The sequence below is a fragment of the Nothobranchius furzeri genome, chromosome 5 (assembly GCF_043380555.1).
Source record: "Nothobranchius furzeri strain GRZ-AD chromosome 5, NfurGRZ-RIMD1, whole genome shotgun sequence".
NCBI lineage: Eukaryota > Metazoa > Chordata > Actinopteri > Cyprinodontiformes > Nothobranchiidae > Nothobranchius > Nothobranchius furzeri.
The window spans coordinates 79,734,486-79,753,620 of NC_091745.1; the positions used below are offsets into that span (position 1 = coordinate 79,734,486).

A 19,135-nucleotide genomic window follows, 5' to 3' on the forward strand; every position below is an offset into this window, starting at 1 on the left:
TTTGCAGAAAAACAAAGATTTTTTCACGGCAGAAATTACAAAAAGCATTCACCCTCACACCACTTCACCAGGCTAACTTGATCATTCACGTGTTGCAAATATTATGATGCTTTTTCAAACAGAAGCTATTTAAATTCCCACTAATAGCACTAAAGCTGGTCTTTTATTAGGTCCAATCGGTTTTGAGTGACCTGGAATGAACTCATAAGAATTTCACTCTTTCCTGCAAACACAAACCAACATCATTAAACAGTCTAATCTCCTTATTTTACCCAAACGTGCGCCAGAATGGGATTATTTTAGTCTGTTTGTAGAACTTGTGACGTTAAAGGTGGATAACGACACAATCAAACATAAAGTGTCTTAAGCTTTAATGATTTTAATACCCACAAATATCCTGCTGTGTAATCAAAAACATTCCTAAACAACTTAATTTGAGTTAAACATGAAGTGTGGGAAATAACCATGCATGTTTATATTTCGTCAAAACACCCAAAGTGAGTCAGATTCTGCGATTATGATGTAAATATGTGCGTCTAGTTGTCACGTGTTTGGTTCAACGTAAGAAATATAATCTGTTTGATTTGAAATCGATGGCTATTGGAACTATGGGATTAGGATTAGGAGGGCGTGCACGCCAACCACACATTTAAAAAGCCCCACCGGAGTCTCCGTAGAGCCGTTCTCACCCGCCAATCACGAGGCGCGTTTTCTTTAGCCAGCGTCCTAAATCTGACCAATGACGAGCCTGAGGGGCGGGGCGATCCTTGACGCATGGAGGCTCGTGATTGACGCAAGCCGTGTTGCTAATTTTAGCCGCAGCCTGGCCGAAGGAGGCTGAGCGAGATGCAAAGAGCTCATTCATTGTGCCGGGGCGGGCCCGACTCTTCCAGCGCTCCGGTTGCGATCCGGCCAAGCCAAATATAGTCGTAGACAGGTATTTTTAGCCCCGCAGCGTGGCCCGGTTTCATTTGGCTAGGTGATCCCCCCAGAAACGAGCCACGGGGCTAGCGAAGCGTCAGGCTAGTTTTACAGAGAGGAGAGGGAGCTGCCAGGAGGCAGAGTCCGGGGAAAGCCCGTAGGTCCGACGTCCAAAACCCGCCAGGTCTTCCAACCAGCGCTCTGAGCAGGTCTGTGAATCACGTGATGTTGTCACACCTCCATCAGGACCACCGCCGCTGCAGGAGAAGCTGTCGGTGTTTGTGCAGTAACTACCCTTTAAACTGTTAACATCCACGTATGTAGGGTTTTACAGAGCTCCAGCCTCAGGTTTATTGTAGATTATAATCTCGTAGACCCAACCAGAAAGAAGCTGAAACGTTCTCATCTTCTGAGGTCTGAGTCAGATTCCTCTTTTCCTTTGAGGCTGCACTTCCATCCAAACGATCCACCCACAACCCATGAATCCTCTCCGGTTCATCACCTCAGTCCGGCAGAAGTCTGCAGACCAGCTCCATCTTATTCATGTTCCTACAACACTGATGGCAAAAATTACTAATCTGGATTTTTAACTAAAAAGTTAGTCAGAAGTCAAAAGTCTAACTTTAATAAATTCAAACGCGTCCCTGGCATCAAATATAACAGTTAGGCTTTAAAACTACAACAATAAAGCCACACTTTGCCTAAAACGCTTCACCAACACACCCACTGACCCAGATCCCCCCCTTCTCACTAATGCTTCATGCACAGGTTGGAGTGAAACGTGCAGGAAGTCCAACATTCCTGCTTGGGTGCCAGATTTGTTTGTGACACGGTGAGCGAGGGAAAGCTGTCATGAATAGGTTTGCAAACACCAGTCGTTCCCATTGTGCCACAATTAGCCAGCGGGCGTGCAGATCACATGCCGCCAGACTTGTACGCTCGTGATTTATTTTTAAATCGCCCTCGCTCGCTCCTGATTTACATTTCCACCCTTTTTTTCAGTTTCCAGGTTTGGATGTGCTGCTGAGTGGGTGTTCTGCCCGTCATCGTCAGCTGATTCCCAGACGGGAATCTGTGCGTTCACCCTTATCAGCAGAATCTTCAGCAAATTACAAGATGACCTAATTCCATTAGCATGGTTTTTAGAGCAGAATGTGTCCTGTAGGCATGGATCAGAAGTCCGCCTCTTTCTGAGTTAGGAAGTGGTGTTCGGGATCATCGACTCTTAGAAACTGACCATTTCTTTAAAAACCACCATTCATAGTGCACGTCTACTGGTGCAAACCCTTAGCCTGCACGAGTGAGACTTGGCCATAGTTTGTCATGCAGGTGTCTTTTTTAACGCTTCCTCCTCGTCACTGTTTGTTTTCCACCTGCTCTCCGTGGCTCTTCCTGGCTCGTCAGCATGTCAGCTGCCTCGGCTGTGACTTCACCACGGTGACGTGTAATCCAGATTAACCTGCTCTCTTATTCCGCCAGACGTGGAAGTGATTAGAGATTATGACCAGGTCCTTTTAATAGAATTTGATGCGCGGGGGTAATGGACTGCATCCACCTGGTGTCTTGTGTGTCAGGTGACTCACTCACGCTTTCACACAAACAACGTCTCATTTAGTCATTTTCAGAGGAGACAGCATTGATTTGCATTAATTCCCTGAAAACTCGGCACACCAAGTATCCCAGTCCAACGTTCTTAAGGCTGAAATCAACTTCTGTGGAGGGAACTGGCTTTAATTTTCTGATTATTCTCTTTTGAACTGATTTGGACTCAAATATGTTGTAAAATAAAACCGAAGGCTTTGTAACTTCAATGATAAATGACCCAGTAAGGACTCCAAAGCGCTTTACACTACAGTGCGTCATTCATCCATTCACACACACATTCACACACTGGTGGGGATGAGCTACGATGCAGCCACAGCTGCCCTGGGGCGCACTGACAGAGGCGAGGCTATCGAGCACAGGCGCCGCCGGTCCCTCCGACCACCACCAGCAGGCAAGGTGGGTTAAGTGTCTTGCCCAAGGACACAACGACAGAATTCTCTGTCCAGACCCGGGATCGAACCTGCAACCTTCCGATTACTGGACAACCTGCTCAACCTGTTGAGCTACAGCTGTCCCCAACGGGTGACCCTAAACGGGCCATAAAATCGTAGCTTCGTTGTCACATTTGTCTTTTTTCAGTGAGATAAAATCATTTGAAAGGGACGTTTTGGCCATTGTGAAGTTTGTTTTTGTTTTGAATTCGCTTCTTCACCAGTTCCTGATTGGCCTCAGTATGGAGTTTAGGTTCTACAGACTGATAAGCTAACGGCTAGTCCAGTGTGGCATGATTTAATAAACCTTAAAGTATCACAGAGCAATTTCCTTCTCCTCCCTCCCACTGGTTGAACGTGGAATTACAACTATTGCAAACAACCCTGCAGCAGCCTGCTGTAGCTAGCGCTCACAACGAGCTAATGCTAACATAAGCCAACTTATACTAAAATAAACCACAAAGTAGAAAAGTTTCACACTATTGGACAAAAAATATTCAGATGTACAAGTCCAGTAGCAACAAAGCCAGGTCACCATCAGTCCGTGATTTTGTAGCCTCCTTTCCCTCAAACTAGCGTGGGCCGTGAATGTTCTCTCAGGTTTTAGCTCTTTGCTTCACCTTCAAAGACATTCCTATCTTACGTTTACTTCCAGGCTCCGCCATGATGCCAACAGAAAACGCAAACAACTTCTTCTTCTTCCTGTGCATTTTATTGACGATCAGCGAACTGAAAATGCTAACCGCTGGCATTACAGCTAACAGCTATACAGCAGATAAAGTGCGCCCCCAAGGCCGCCTACTTGCTCCACAACACTAGCAGGTGCAGTTTTTGACCAGTAGAGGGCAGCAGAGTGGTGTCAGGTATGAAACTGGCCGAGTTTCTAACTCAACAACCACTGAGATCAACGTTAAAGCGCTAGCTTCAAGTTTAAAAAACGATTTTGTGTTACACGGATGTCACATTTCCATTTCTCAGCTATCCCAGTAGAAGTATTAGGCAATTCCTTCCAAACATGACCCGTGGATAAATTAGAAGTGCTACATTTTGTTGATCATTGTGATATTTACGCTAATGAATAACCATGTAATAAGTGAAGTGCTTTGCTCAAAGGCTCAAAAACTGATGAAGCCCGGGTTCAAACCGGTAACCCACCGATTACAGGGAAGAGTCCTAACCTCGGAGCCGGTGGCACCTGTCCTCCATAATGTCGGCCATGCCAGGCTCCTCCCCTTTTAATCAAGTTGAAGTTGGTTTCTCTTTTTTACTTCTGGAGTAACTTATTGCACAAATCTAATCTCCCATCATCGCTGCCTGGTTATCGCCAGAGGAAGTTGGTCTTTGGTTCAGTCACAGCTGTTGCGTTTAGACTGGATCGGACCGGTGTGGTTCAGGTTCCCGTGGAGAGCTGCCGGTGGGCATGTTGCACCGAGACTTTTGGACTTGTGTTTTATCGCTGAGCGGGAGGAAAAAGTGATTGTGTCGGTTTGAATAAGCTCTCTATGTCTACAGCCAAGGCAGCAGCACTAAGCGCTCTGGTGACACTGGAGAAAGAGGAAGGACAGAAACAGTGGAAGGCTTTTATCTTCGTGTCACCAAATCTGCTCCAACTGTACATCAGAGTGCAAGAGAGGGATGGAGGAGGTGTGGGCGCTGGGGAGAGGACTGCTGGCGCAGTGGCTTGCTGCTCAATGGTGGCATTCTTCCTTTTTTCTGTGAGGAGGCCCACGCACACGCACACACACACACACACACACACACACGCACACTGATACACGAGGCTACACCAGGGGATTCCCCTTAGCCGTAATACAACCCATCACTACCTTATCACACCAGTGCCCAAAAACAGGAGTCGTGAGTGTAAAGGAGGAGGTGTAGCACTAGAAGACCCCGGGCAGCAAATATAATGTTTTTCTTTCTTTAGTTTTTCCATCCCATCAGGTCTACATTTGAAGTTATGACATTTAAAAAAAACTCACTTTGTTTCTCTGCTTTTTCTACTTGAACAAGTGGAGCAAACTGTTTAAGGGGCGAGTTCAAATGCTGCCTCGACAGCATAATAGTTGTGTTCACATGGGCAGCACGAGGGAAAGTGGAGCAGGAGACGTGTTCTGACAGCGGCGGGATTTCAAAGGGTCCTTATGAGGCGTGACGAGCTCATCCCGTCAAATCCGCTCCGAAATCTGTCCTCCAGCAGCCACGCAGGCCTGGTTAAGCTCCACGTTAAAGCAGCCGTGCATCCCGTCACACGCTCGTACGCACGCACGTCGCAATGCAAGCAGCACCTGACCCAACGTGCTGCAACACATTATACTGCTTAACTTTTGAAGTCCTTTTAAATAGTCAGTTATCTCACTGCTGCTGCCTTGAGCGTCACACAGAGTCTTCCTTCATGAGAACGTTTAATCTAAAACAGAAGATCCTTAGGTTTCAGTGTGGCAACTATGCTGGTGAAGGTTCTCAGTGTCCAGGTCATGGTAATCCAAAGGGGGTCAGCTGAAGGCAATTCAGACTGGAATATGGGAGAGTCAAGCTTATAATGAGCAGAAACTACCCATGAATACCCCCACCCCCAAGTTGTTGAAGTCGTTAGTCCCTATTGTGTGCGAGTTTTTGTAATGATTAGATGCAGGAAGGTGTGACCTAGACTCAAACGGTTTGGGAATAAGATTCAGAGCTGCATTATAGATACTGGAAAGGTGAAATCTAAGCCCCTCCCCCTAGTTAAAGTAGGTTTTTCACATTTGACATAGACAGCGTCTTTTACTCCTCTCTCAAACCATCTATCTTCTCTAATTCCATGTTGTCGTTCTTTTTTTTAAACAGAAACGGTTTTGTTTACCTGTTATTGACGCTACGTTTCGCCGCCGGCTGCCGGCTTCTTCAGGCTGACGCTGATGGTGGCGCGTCACTTCCTTCTCCGTTTATCTGCGGGCAGCAGAGGACGTTGTCGCCCTCTACTGCCCGCTCTCCCCTCTCCGACGATGCAGTCCCATGCGTGGTCCATGCTGCCCGCAGACAAACGGAGAAGGAAGTGACGCGCCACCATCAGCGTCAGCCTGAAGAAGCCGGCATCTGTCGGCGAAACCGTAGCGTCAATAACAGGTAAACAAAACCGTTTCTGTGTTTTAAAAAAGAACGACAACATGGAATTAGAAATAACGCACAGCAAGAACACACCTAAGATCTATCTTCTCTGTCCAGAATGTGTCATCTTCAAAGGAGTGTCCCGCGTCCTTCAGGTGAAGGTGGACTGCAGAGTCCTGACCTGAAGAGGTGGCTCTCCTATGTTGTGCCATGCTCTTGTGTAGTTGTTTAGTTTCCCCGATGTAAACATCTGGACAGTCCTCTCTACACTGGTGTTTTGTCTTTTGGATGGACCAGTTTCTGTCTGAAGGTGTTGTTGGGTTTGAAGTTTACGTAGATGTTGTGTTTGGAGAAGTTTCTGTGAGACTCCTGCCACGTTCGGTAGTTAGTAAAAATGAGAAAAGAGACCGATAACTTAAAGGCAGGAGCTCAAAATTTGTCTCGATTTCATTGAATTCAAACTATAAATTCTCCAGAAGACAGTTTTATCTTTTTTCTTTGTCAAATATTGGAGCAAACATGTTTTGCGAGTTTTAATTTGCACAAAACTGGAGGATTAAACAAATGAAAGCAGCAAAACAAAAGTGAAAGTGTTTGACATTTGCCTTGATTTTTAACGGGGCTTTTGCCACTGCTCGAAAAAGCCACATGATGCTAATTTCAAGAGTTTGAAAATCCCTCTTTTTCAAAAATCTTTTTTAATTTAACTTCTTTAGTTTTCTTACATGCATGTTTGCAAAAAACTTATTAGATTAGCAAGGGCATTAATTACTGAAACCTGATGCATTTGGGGACTGGTAAAGTAATATTTAATTAATCATATTATGTACATTATGCATTAGTAAGAAAAAATAATAAAGTATAGTTTGCATGGAGGTGGATTGTTCATGGTCTGGTCTGCTTTTTTGTCACTCAGAGGGAGGAATGGATTTAGTTTTATTAAATCCAAATAATACGTTCCACAACACTTTACCTACACTAAAGAAGTAAATTAACATTTGTCGAGTTTAAAGTTGTCCTTAGCGTTACGGTAATTTCTTTTGATCCTTTCAGCATTCGTAGTACCTTTAAATACACCATAATACACCTTTAAATAAACCAAAGTATACCTTTAAATATACCAAAATATACCTTAAAATATATCAATATACACCTGTAAATATATATATGTAAATAAACTTAAATAGACCCTTAAATAAACCAAAAATCTACCTTTAAATATAGAAGAAGAAGAAAGTATCATTTCTATAGCGCCTCTCAAGATAAAAATCACGAGGCGCTTAATATACCAAAATATACCTTTAAATATACCATTTAAACCTGCAAATATACCTTTAATTATACCAAAATATACCTTTAAATATACCGATTTAAACCTGCAAATATACCTTCAAATATACCAATTTAAACCTGCAAATATACCTTTAAATATACCAATTTAAACCTGCAAATATACCTTTAAATATACCAATTTAAACCTGCAAATATACCTTCAAATATACCAATTTAAACCTGCAAATACACCTTTAAATATACCAATTGAAACCTGCAAATGTACCTTTAAATATACCAATTTAAACCTATAAATATACAGTTAAATATACCAATTTAAACGTTTAAGTATACCAAAATATACCTTTAAATATACCAATTTAAACCTACAAATATACCTTTAAATATACCAATTTAAACCTGTAAATATACCTTTAAATATACCAAATACACCTTTAAATATACCAATTTAAACCTGCAAATATACCTTTAATTTTACCAAAATATACCTTTAAACATACCGATTTAAACCTGCAAATAAACCTGCAAATTGTCACGAACTCCTCCAGCTGACTGCATTCCATTCATTCCTGCCACTAACGTGGCGACTGACGTCATCACGCCGACACTACTTAAGGAAGTGCCGGCGTTTCATTCATTGCTCAGTCATCGTTCTCACCAGACTTTGCATCGAGTCTCCAGGCTTACCAGCCCTCTAAACCCTCAAGCTACACCTACAGGAAATAACCACGCCGGTTATCTCCGTCTCTCCGCGTCTGGGCAACAGAACTCTCAGTCACGCTTCAGATCTGCCAACGAACCTGACAGGATGACTGAGCCCAAAGTTGACCCAGCGGAGTTCGCACGTCTGCGTGCCGAAGTGGCTCAACAGCGCGCAACCTTGGATCAGCATACGGCAGAAATGAACCAGCTCCGTGCCATAGCTGATCGCCAAGCAACTAAGATCGAGTCACTCACCGAGCTAGTACTCCAGCTGACCACCGCTCTGCAACGTCAGACCGCAGCTGTTCCTGACAGGATGGAACCACGCCTCAGCCTTCCAGAGAAGTGGGACGGAACCAGGGGATCCCCGGAGGGCATGTTGGCGACCCTGGCCATGACTTTCGAGTGCCAACCGGCACGTTACCCTACATCCTGCTCTCGTGTCGCCCTGCTGACCTCACTGCTGACCTCACTGCTGACAGGTCGAGCCGGTGAATGGGCGGCGGCTCTTTACAATCAGAAATCTCCTGCCTGCAATGACTATGAGACTTTTGTAAAGGAGATGAAAAAGACTTTTGTGCACCCCAGCAGCGAGGTCTCGGACGAGACGCGGCTGCTTCAGCTTTGCCAGGGCTCCCAGACGGCGGCTCAGTACACCTCTCGCTTCCGGACGACAGCAGCTCGGTTGAGGTGGGATGACGCCGCCCTAAAGGCCGTTTACCTGGAGGGACTGTCACCGAGAATCCGGGAGGGCATGATCGGGCACGAGGTCCCAACCTCCCTGGACCTGGCAGTGGATCTGGCTCTCCAACTGGACCGCTGCATCCTGAACCGGCCGAGCACCATGTCAGCCCCCGTACACACCAGGACGTCACCCCGCCGGCCGGCTCACCAACTGACGGAGGAGCCGATGCAGCTGGGACATCTTCCCCCTGAGGAACGGGCACGGCGCTACCAGGAGGGAAGATGCGCTTACTGTGGGGATTTGGGTCACCACCGTGGCACGTGCCCAAAACGACCGGGAAAAGGTCCCTCCGGGTCGGAGTAGGAGCTGTCCCGCCCGGAGTCTCCACCTTTCCGGCTCCACACCGAACCACTCTCCCGGTCTCCCTCCACCTGGACCAAGGCCCGACCAGACTGGAGGCACTTTTAGACACTGGGGCTGCGGAGTGTTTTATCGATCACGGACTGGTTACTCGGCTAAAGATACCCCTCACCGCCCTCGACCGACCCATTCCCGTGACCTCTGTGGACGGCCGGCCCATCGTGCCGTACCCTCTCACCCACCGAACTCAGGGTCTCCACATGACTATTGACCAACACCGGGAGACCCTCCACTTCCTGGTCATCCAGGCTCCGGCTACGCCTCTCATCCTGGGTCATTCCTGGTTCTGCCGCCATGAGCCTCACATCTCCTGGTCCACTAGTAAAGTCCTGGCCTGGGGCACGGGTTGCCATAACCACCGGGACTCCCCTGCACCTCGGACCAGAGCAGCCACTCCCACAGACGTAGACCTGACGCTCATCCCTCCTCAATACCACGACCTCGCTCAGGTCTTCGCTAAAGAACCCACTACCAGGTTACCTCCTCACCGACCCTACGACCTGGAGATCAGGCTCCAGCCCGGCACCCCCCCCCCTCGGGGTCGCCTGTTCTCCCTCTCTCCGGCGGAAACCCGGGCTGTGGACAATTATATAACTGATGCCCTGCAGAAGGGATTCATCCGACCCTCAACATCCCCCGGGGCCGCGGGGTTTTTCTTTGTTAAGAAGAAGGAGGGGGATCTCCGGCCCTGCATAGACTATTGAGGGTTAAATAAAATAACGATCAGGGACCGTCACCCTCTCCCTCTCATGGGCACCGCTCTGGACGCCATCACACAAGCCGCAGTGTTCACTAAACTGGATCTGCGCAGCGCCTATAACCTCATCCGTATTAAGGAAGGTGAGGAGTGGAAGACCGCTTTTATCACGCCCACTGGCCACTATGAATATTTGGTGATGCCTTTTGGACTCTGCAACAGCCCCGCCGTCTTCCAGCGGTTCATTACAGATGTGCTGAGAGACATGTTGGGCCGCTGGGTCTTTGTCTATCTAGATGACATCCTCATCTACTCCCGCACGGCCGAAGAGCACATCCGTCATGTTCGAGCGGTTCTGTCCCGCCTCCTGGACCATGGACTTTACTGCAAACTGGAGAAGTGTGCGTTTCACCAGGAGTCCACCTCCTTCCTGGGTTTTACCATCTCCTCCCAGGGCCTGAAGATGGACCCCCAGAAGGTTCAGGCCGTAGCTCAGTGGCCTCTACCCACGACCCTGAAGCAGCTGCAAAGCTTCCTGGGTTTCTCGAACTTTTACCGGAGGTTTATACGCAACTTCAGCTCCCTCGCAGCACCACTGACCTCACTCACCAAAACCACCAATCAGCCTCGCCCTTTTCGCCTTACTCCAGAGGCTGTCCGTGCTTTCCATGAGCTGGTCGGACGTTTCACTAAGGAACCCATCCTCCTCCACCCGGACCAGACCCGGCCCTTCGTCGTGGAGGTGGACGCCTCAGATGTGGGAGCGGGGGCCGTTCTCTCGCAACGGGGTCCAGACTCTAAGCTCCACCCATGTGCCTACTTCTCCCGGAAGTTTTCCCCCACACAGCAGAACTACGGGGTCGGCGACAGAGAGCTGCTGGCAATAAAATGGGCGCTGGAGGAATGGAGGCAGTGGCTCCTGGGGACCACCGATCCCTTTCTGATCTGGACCGACCACCAGAATCTCATTCATCTACAGACTGCCCGCCAGCTCAACCCACGTCAGGCTCGGTGGGCCCTCTTTTTCAAGCCGTACCACTTCCATATCGCCTACCGGCCCGGCTCCAAGAACCTCAAGGCGGACGCCCTCTCTCGGCGTTTCGCACCAGATGCCGCCCCCCCGGAGCCTCGGACCATTCTGCCGACTCAACGCTTCCTGGCCTCCCTCCAATGGCCGTTGGAGCAGTCCATACAGGCGGCACTTCCTGGCGATCCAGCGCCGCCGGAGACCCCACCGAACCGTCTCTACGTTCCCGCCTCCTGCCGGCAAGAGGCGCTCACGTGGGGGCATTGTTCGCGGCTCGCGGGACATCAAGGACAAGCCCGTACCCTCCAGTTCCTCCGTCGGGCTCTCTGGTGGCCGTCCATGAGGAAGGACGTCCGCGAGTTTACAGCTGCATGTGATGTGTGTGCTCGCTCCAAGTCCTCCAACCGACCCGGCGCTGGAGAGTTGCAGCCTCTCCCTGTGCCCAAACGGCCGTGGTCACACATCGGGCTGGACTTTGTCACGGGACTGCCGGCGGTCGACCACCTGGACACTATAATGACTATCACGGACCGTTTCTCCAAGGCCGTGCACTTAGTGGCCCTGGCCGGCCTCCCCACTGCCAAGAGAACGGCCGAACTGCTCCTGGAACAGGTGGTGCGGCTCCATGGTTTCCCTCAGGATGTGGTTTCCGACCGAGGACCCCAGTTCGTCTCACGCTTCTGGAAAGCGTTCTGTCGCCTGGTCAGTGCTTCCACCAGTCTGTCCTCTGGATACCACCCGCAGACAAACGGTCAGACAGAGAGAGCTAACCAGCAGCTTGGACGCTACCTGCGCTGCTTCGCTTCGTCCCAGCCGACCACCTGGCCCCGCTTCCTCCTGTGGGCGGAGCTGTCACACAACCTCCAGACCTCCTCTGCCACGAGTCTGTCTCCCTTCGAGACCTGTTACGGTTATCAGCCTCCTCTGTTTGATCATCAGGTGCCCGAGGTGGAGGTCCCTGCTGCCCAGACGCTGGTCCGCCGCTGTCGGCTCGCCTGGATCCGGGCCCGTGCGGCCATCACCTGGGCCAACACGGAGTATGCCCGTCAGCATCGCCGCCGCCACCGGCCTGGCCCCGTCTTCCGGTCTGGCGACCAGGTGTGGCTCTCCTCCGCTAACCTGAGGATGCCGGCTGGCTCCCGGAAGCTCACTCCTCGCTTCCTGGGTCCGTTCCCTGTCCTCAAGGTCATCAATCCAGTCACCTGCCGTCTACGCCTCCCGGCTACTCTCCGGATCCACCCGATCTTTCACGTCTCCCAGCTTAAGCCGGTGATCTCCTCTCCTCTCCACCCTCCACCGGTCCGGGTGCCTCCGCCCCGCGGTGTTGAGGCCGATCGCACCTACACGGTCCGCAGGATACTGGACGCCCGCCGCCGGGGACGAGGTTGGCAGTACCTCGTGGACTGGGAGGGGTACGGGCCTGAGGAACGCTCTTGGGAGCCCACGAGCTCGTTTGTCGATCCTGCCCTGCTAACAGACTTCTGGGCCCGCCGTCCTGGGACTTCGGGTGCCGTCCCTAGAGGGGGGGTCCTGTCACGAACTCCTCCAGCTGACTGCATTCCATTCATTCCTGCCACTAACGTGGCGACTGACGTCATCACGCCGACACTACTTAAGGAAGTGCCGGCGTTTCATTCATTGCTCAGTCATCGTTCTCACCAGACTTTGCATCGAGTCTCCAGGCTTACCAGCCCTCTAAACCCACAAGCTACACCTACAGGAAATAACCACGCCGGTTATCTCCGTCTCTCCGCGTCTGGGCAACAGAACTCTCAGTCACGCTTCAGATCTGCCAACGAACCTGACACAAATATACCAATTTAAACCTGCAAATATACCTTTAAATATACCAATTTAAACCTGCAAATATACCTTTAAATATACCAATTTAAACCTGCAAATATACCGTTAAATATACCAATTCAAACCTTTAAATATACCAAAATATACCTTTAAATATACCAATTTAAACCTGTAAATATACCTTTAAATATACAAATTTAAACCTGTAAATATACCATTAAATATACAAATTTAAACCTGTAAATATACCTTTAAATATACCAAAATATACATTAAAAAAACCCAAAATATTCCTTCTCTCCACGTTGAGTTTGTTCAAAGGGTTTTCTGAAACAGACGACTTCAAAGATCTGAACAGGTGCTTGAACCTCTCAGACTGCTGGGATTTATTGTTTTATTTATTTATTAATAAAAAATAAAAATCTTTTGAACGGGTTGACTTTTTCTGAGAAATCCCCCCTCCATGTTTAAAAATAAGCTTCCGAAACCACGTCTCCTGTTTCTGTCGGTTTAACTATAATAATAATAATAATAATAATAATAGTAATAATAATAATAATAATAATAATAATAATAGCAACAACAACAACAACGATAACGATAACGATAATGATAATGATAATAATAATAATAATAATAATAATAATAATGATAATAATAATAATAATAATAATATATAATCATCATTGAACTTATATAGTGCTTGTTTAGGACACTCAAAGACGTTGGCACACACTCACATTCACACACCGTTAATGACTGTAAGCTACTTTATAGCCACAGCTTAGTTGTTTTTAGGCCGTTTCGTTATAATTTTTCAGCAGGATTGCCAGACGCTCGGGTGTTTTGTCTTTTCACCCCAAATTCATCAAGTTTTCCGTTTTGATTGGGGTTAGGAGTCTGGGCCCGGGCGAAGTAGAAAAGAGAAGAACAATCTACATCCTGTTGATGAATACCTGCCAGCAAGAGCTCAGCTGCCGTCCCGTCGTCTTCTCGAAGCATTGCTGCTGTTATTAACGTTCAAACTTAACTATCAGCGGTGATTTAAGGACGTGTGGGTGTAAATCATAAGATAGCGTCGGGAAATATGTGAACAGTGGGTGTATGAGTCACTTTGGTGTAGAAAGTTGTTTAAGAGCAGCTACAAAATGAAACTACAGAAACAGAGACAGAAATTGGTATGTAAATGTGTGTGTGTCTGTCACTGTGTGTGATGTGGTTTCTGCCCCCTCTTTAGAGTCTGAAAATCAGAAGATCAGATAAGCACTCACGCAGAATTCCCTTCATGTCTGAGGTACAGTTGGTGTCCCCTTGAAAGGGAGCACTGAGAAGAGAAACGAGTGATTCAGGGCCAGAAACGTATTCGCTTGCAGCGTGTAGATAATAAAATAATAAAAACATAGCTGGTGCTGTGGCTTTACACGTGTGTTTGGTGTGAGAAACAGTTGCCCTTTAGCCGCATGCATCGAGTCTTGCTGTCTCAGGACCCTCGTCTCATCTGGCGGATGTCTTCTCCCACGCCTCCGTCAACTTCACCACCCCTTCAGCCCAGGTACGGGCTCCACAGCCCGACTTGTAGCCCAGCCGCACTTTGAATACGATTCATGACATTTTGGCCGCTGAGTCAGTGTCTTTGTCGCCCTTCAAATGTTCAGCACGTGTGTGTGTGTGTGTGTGTGTGTGTGTGTGTGTGTGTGTGTGTGAGAGTGTTTATACTCTGATTTTGTTGCTGTCTTCTCGGTGCACACGGTTTAAAACATGTACTCATATCGCCCAGGCTGCTGCCGATCTGGGTCACACACTGACCACATGGTTTTGTACAAGGGCAAACACACACACACATAAACACACGTGCGCGTGCACACACTCTCATCAGAGATAAACAAGTGGTTGCATTTCTGCATGAGTCACACTCGTGGGCAGGGGTGGAAAGTTTCCTTGTTAGGGCTAATCCCCCTGCTGGCTCTTTTGATACTTTAGTAAAGTATCTCATGTGTTTCTGATCCCAGGTCAGTGTGATGTGGTCCACGGCTTCAGCCGGCACCCGTGGATGATGCTGGAGATGATAGTGTCACTCTTTCAGGTGCTACGAGAGAAACATGAGCAAAAGGATGCAGACCCAGAGTAAAATGTTGTGTAAAATGAAGTATTGGATCACAAATGTGTTATCTTGTTCATACAAAGGGTTTTAAATGATTTTAGAAGTAACGACATCTGTGATAATAATCCAGGCAGATGTTTAAGTGAGCTGAAACAACACATAGGACCCCTGCAACATTTTGCCCTTTGTGCTGCCATGTTGGTCTCTGCTGCCTCTAGAAACACCCCAAACATTAACATGAGAAGTTCTGTGACTAAAACAAGCCGTTTCTAAAAGTCCCTGTTTGTGATGTCACAAATGGGAAATTAGAAAAGAACCTCATCTCTCCTCTGCTGGAGAAGCAGCCACTCTTCTCGAAGCTCCTCCCAGATATTGGAGCTTCTCAGCTTATAGCAGCCTGAGCGGGTAATGGGTGAGCGTGGCCAGCTCCAGCTTGTTTTCTTAAAGCCCTAAAACGACTCATTCTGGAAGGTACTGAAAATGTCAAGAATAAAGTAGCTGAAATGGCTCTAAGCAAGAGGGATTTGGTGCAGTGTCTTCTTCACAGACCTGCTTTCATACCTCGTAGATTCTGACTTTGACATGCTTTCCTGTACGTGTGTGTGTGTGTGTGTGTGTGTGTGTGTGTGTGTGTGTGTGTGAAAGCATTTTTGAACATTATCAAGAACATTATCTGCCCCTATTAAGTAGAAGCATGAACAACAGGACTGAGGACTCAGTGTGGATGCGACATAAATGCTGTAGATGTGAGCATCGGCATGGTCACAACCCAACACGGCAATCCTCACCGGCTGCTAGACATCACGTCCTTTTGAGACTGAGTAGATAAATAATCTAGTCTGATAATAGTTTTAGATGAGGTCCAGTTAATCGACCAGGTGGTCTCAGGAATAACTAACTCGTTTCATCTGGATTATTTGATTGTTTTTATTCATACGTGTTGTAAAATGCTCCTTTGTTCTTAAAATCATCTAAGGATTTGTATTTCTTGGTTCTTTTTAAACAGAAAAGAAAAAATTCCTTCACCTTAAAAGCTAACGTTTCAGCAGCTTCCTGTAGCCATCATCAGAGCTTCTTTTCTGTGTTTAAAAAGAACCAAGAAATACACCTTTAGAGACACTGAGTGAATGTTCAGAAGATCATCCAAGGATGATTGTGAAAAGCAGTTGTTGACATTAGACAAAAGAAATTGTTGCACTCGAACTTTCCAGTAATGCTCCATGTTTAGGTGCAGAGAAGAGCCCCTAAGCAGGTTCCAGCTCTGGTTTAGCTGCTCGGTTTATGACAGATCACGTTGTTGTTCAGAGTAAAAGTGTGGTCAGGTCCAAAGTAGGTAGCATGAGCACGTTCTCCTGAGAAAAAATCATTTTACTTCCACTAATGTCAAAATATTTCACACAATTAGTTCATATAAAGCATTTATCACCATTTTCTGTGTGATTAAAACAAGTTATTGATGGTTTAAAGCAGCACACACACACGCACACACACACACACACACACACGCACGCACGCACACACACACACACACACACACACACACACACACACACACACACACACACACACACACACACACACACACACACACACACACACACACACACACACACACGCACACACACGCACACACACACGCACACACGCACACACACACACACACGCACGCACGCACACACACACACACACACACACACACACACACAAGTAATGTGTCTATAGTTATATTGTGATTTCTTAGTAAATATTCTATTTGGTGAGAGATAAACTTTATTGTATTTATCCTAGTGGATCTGTAATTAAATGGGTAAACTAGTAGTAGCACATCCAACGTCAAGGAAAGCAAAAAGTTATTATCAGGAGAGGGAGAATGTTTAAGTGGTTAGCAGCAGTGTGCTAGACGATGGCCCCCTCCATGAGGCCACCACAGCTCAGCAGAACATCGTTGTAGCTTCTTCTGGGGAGAAAAACACTTAGAGAGAAAATAAAGTTAACAGCTGAAATAGCAGGAAATAATACAGTTAAAGAGCAGATAGTAGAAGAAAGCAGTAGAGTGTGAAAAGTGGTCAGTGTGTCCTCCAGCAGTCTAAGCCTATAGCAGCATAACTACAGAGATAACTCTGGATAATCTATCCTATTTAGATGGAGGCATGTTGGAGGCAGGGCAAGGGAGAGCCGTCTTTACCGACTGTACACTCCACCTCCCTCTACTCCCCCAGCTTCTACTAGTTTCCTGGACGCTAAACCAACAACAGCCTTCCCCGCCGTGAGTCCAGATGGGTGAGTGCATGAATGTTAGTGACAGGGTGACGTAGATCTGTCAGGATTTTCTAATCCTAGAGTTTCACCGTCTGTTTTCTATCAGAAGCTACTGCAGGAGATAGGTGTAGGAGACTATCTTCATGTTCAGCCTGCATGAAACACTCAGGGTGACCCGTTTGTCACGAGCGTGCCTGGCGAGTGGAGCGGAGGTAGGATCCAATCGCGGGGAGGAAGAAGGCGAACAGGTAGGTCCGTTTGACATCTGTTTATTAAGACACACGCTGGAACACTGAACAGAAGGGGTTTAAATACACGAGGAGCGGGAGCTATGGTGATTGGGAAACAAGAGGCAGGTAGGAGCAATTAACGGAGACACAGACTAAAACCTAAGAGAAGACAGGACAGGGTGTGACACCGTTAGAATCAGAGATAATCATTAAACACCGTGACAGGTTTCTCAGAGTTTTTATTTTGCATTTTAGTAAAAAAATGCTAATTGTTTTAATCTAACCTTCCACAGTCTCTTAAACCTTCTTAAACTTAAAAACACATCTTTACAAGCTTTAGCCGCTCCGCTCACACAGTGCAGTTGCACATTTTTACAGTTTTTTTTTCCCTTGGCAAAACCTCGATCCAATGCAGCTGGTGCTTTTCTCTGTGGTCATTTTAGTGAATCTGTGGGAGTCGGGTGGGAGTGCAACTCCTCAAATCATGAAGAAACAAGTCTGATTTTAAATATGTTGTACCGTCAAGGCACTTGGACTAAAATCTGACTTCCAGCCCTGCGTAAAAATAAGACATGACGCTGTAACACCCTGTGAATATCTTACATCAGCGCCGGGTTGTGTGTCAACACTGCATTCCCACACTCCAAGTCAGCAATTCCAATCACAGGGAGCCGCGTGCGTAAATACTTGCTTCTCAGCTATGCACCCGAGCCAACGTCACGAGGGATGTCCGGATCTTCCTCTTTCACTGGAGGAAACCTTTCATATGAAAAGTACTGGGAGTGTCTTTCTCTGCGCACAGATGGCATCTGAGGCGATAACAAAGGATAAAATGGGAATTTCTTTTTTAGTCGTGCGCCCACGCAGCGATTGCAATAAACCATGATGCACAGATTCACGCACCCAGGTTACAGTAACAATGCAGGTGTCAGTTATGAGGAAAAGAAATAAGGATGTCAGAGTTTAGAGGCAGTAAATGATAAAAGGTGGCGGCCGTCGTGCTGCTGCTCCACCAGACGGGCAACGGGAAATAAAACAGCCAAAGCTTTCAGCTGGTCAGAGCTAACAAACTCACTTCTGCGTTTTCCCATTTTTACTCCTATATAGGATTAGAGGATCATTAATAATCTTCTATAGGATTAGAGGATCATTAATAATCTTATATAGGATTAGAGGATCATTAATAATCTTATATAGGATAAGAGGATCGTTAATAATCTTATATAGGATTAGAGGATCGTTAATAATCTTATATAGGATTAGAGGATCATTAATAATCTTATATAGGATAAGAGGATCGTTAATAATCTTATATAGGATTAGAGGATCATTAATAATCTTATATAGGATTAGAGGATCGTTAATAATCTTATATAGGATTAGAGGATCGTTAATAATCTTATATAGGATTAGAGGATCGTTAATAATCTTATATAGGATTAGAGGATCGTTAATAATCTTCTATAGGATTAGAGGATCGTTAATAATCTTCTATAGGATTAGAGGATCGTTAATAATCTTCTATAGGATTAGAGGATCGTTAATAATCTTCTATAGGATTAGAGGATCGTTAATAATCTTATATAGGATTAGAGGATCGTTAATAATCTTATATAGGATTAGAGGATCGTTAATAATCTTATATAGGATTAGAGGATCGTTAATAATCTTATATAGGATTAGAGGATCGTTAATAATCTTATATAGGATTAGAGGATCGTTAATAATCTTATATAGGATTAGAGGATCGTTAATAATCTTATATAGGATTAGAGGATCGTTAATAATCTTATATAGGATTAGAGGATCGTTAATAATCTTATATAGGATTAGAGGATCGTTAATAATCTTATATAGGATTAGAGGATCGT

At 46.4% G+C, this 19,135-nt stretch overlaps 1 long non-coding RNA gene across 1 annotated transcript; it reads left to right on the top strand.

The window, feature by feature from the left end:
• The first annotated feature begins 474 nt into the window (after positions 1-474).
• Positions 475-18,467, top strand: LOC129163522 (uncharacterized). The gene is made up of 3 exons (XR_008563384.2): positions 475-1,130; positions 16,918-17,055; positions 17,141-18,467. It is a non-coding gene; the product is annotated as an uncharacterized lncRNA (long non-coding RNA).
• Positions 18,468-19,135: the final 668 nt, after the last annotated feature.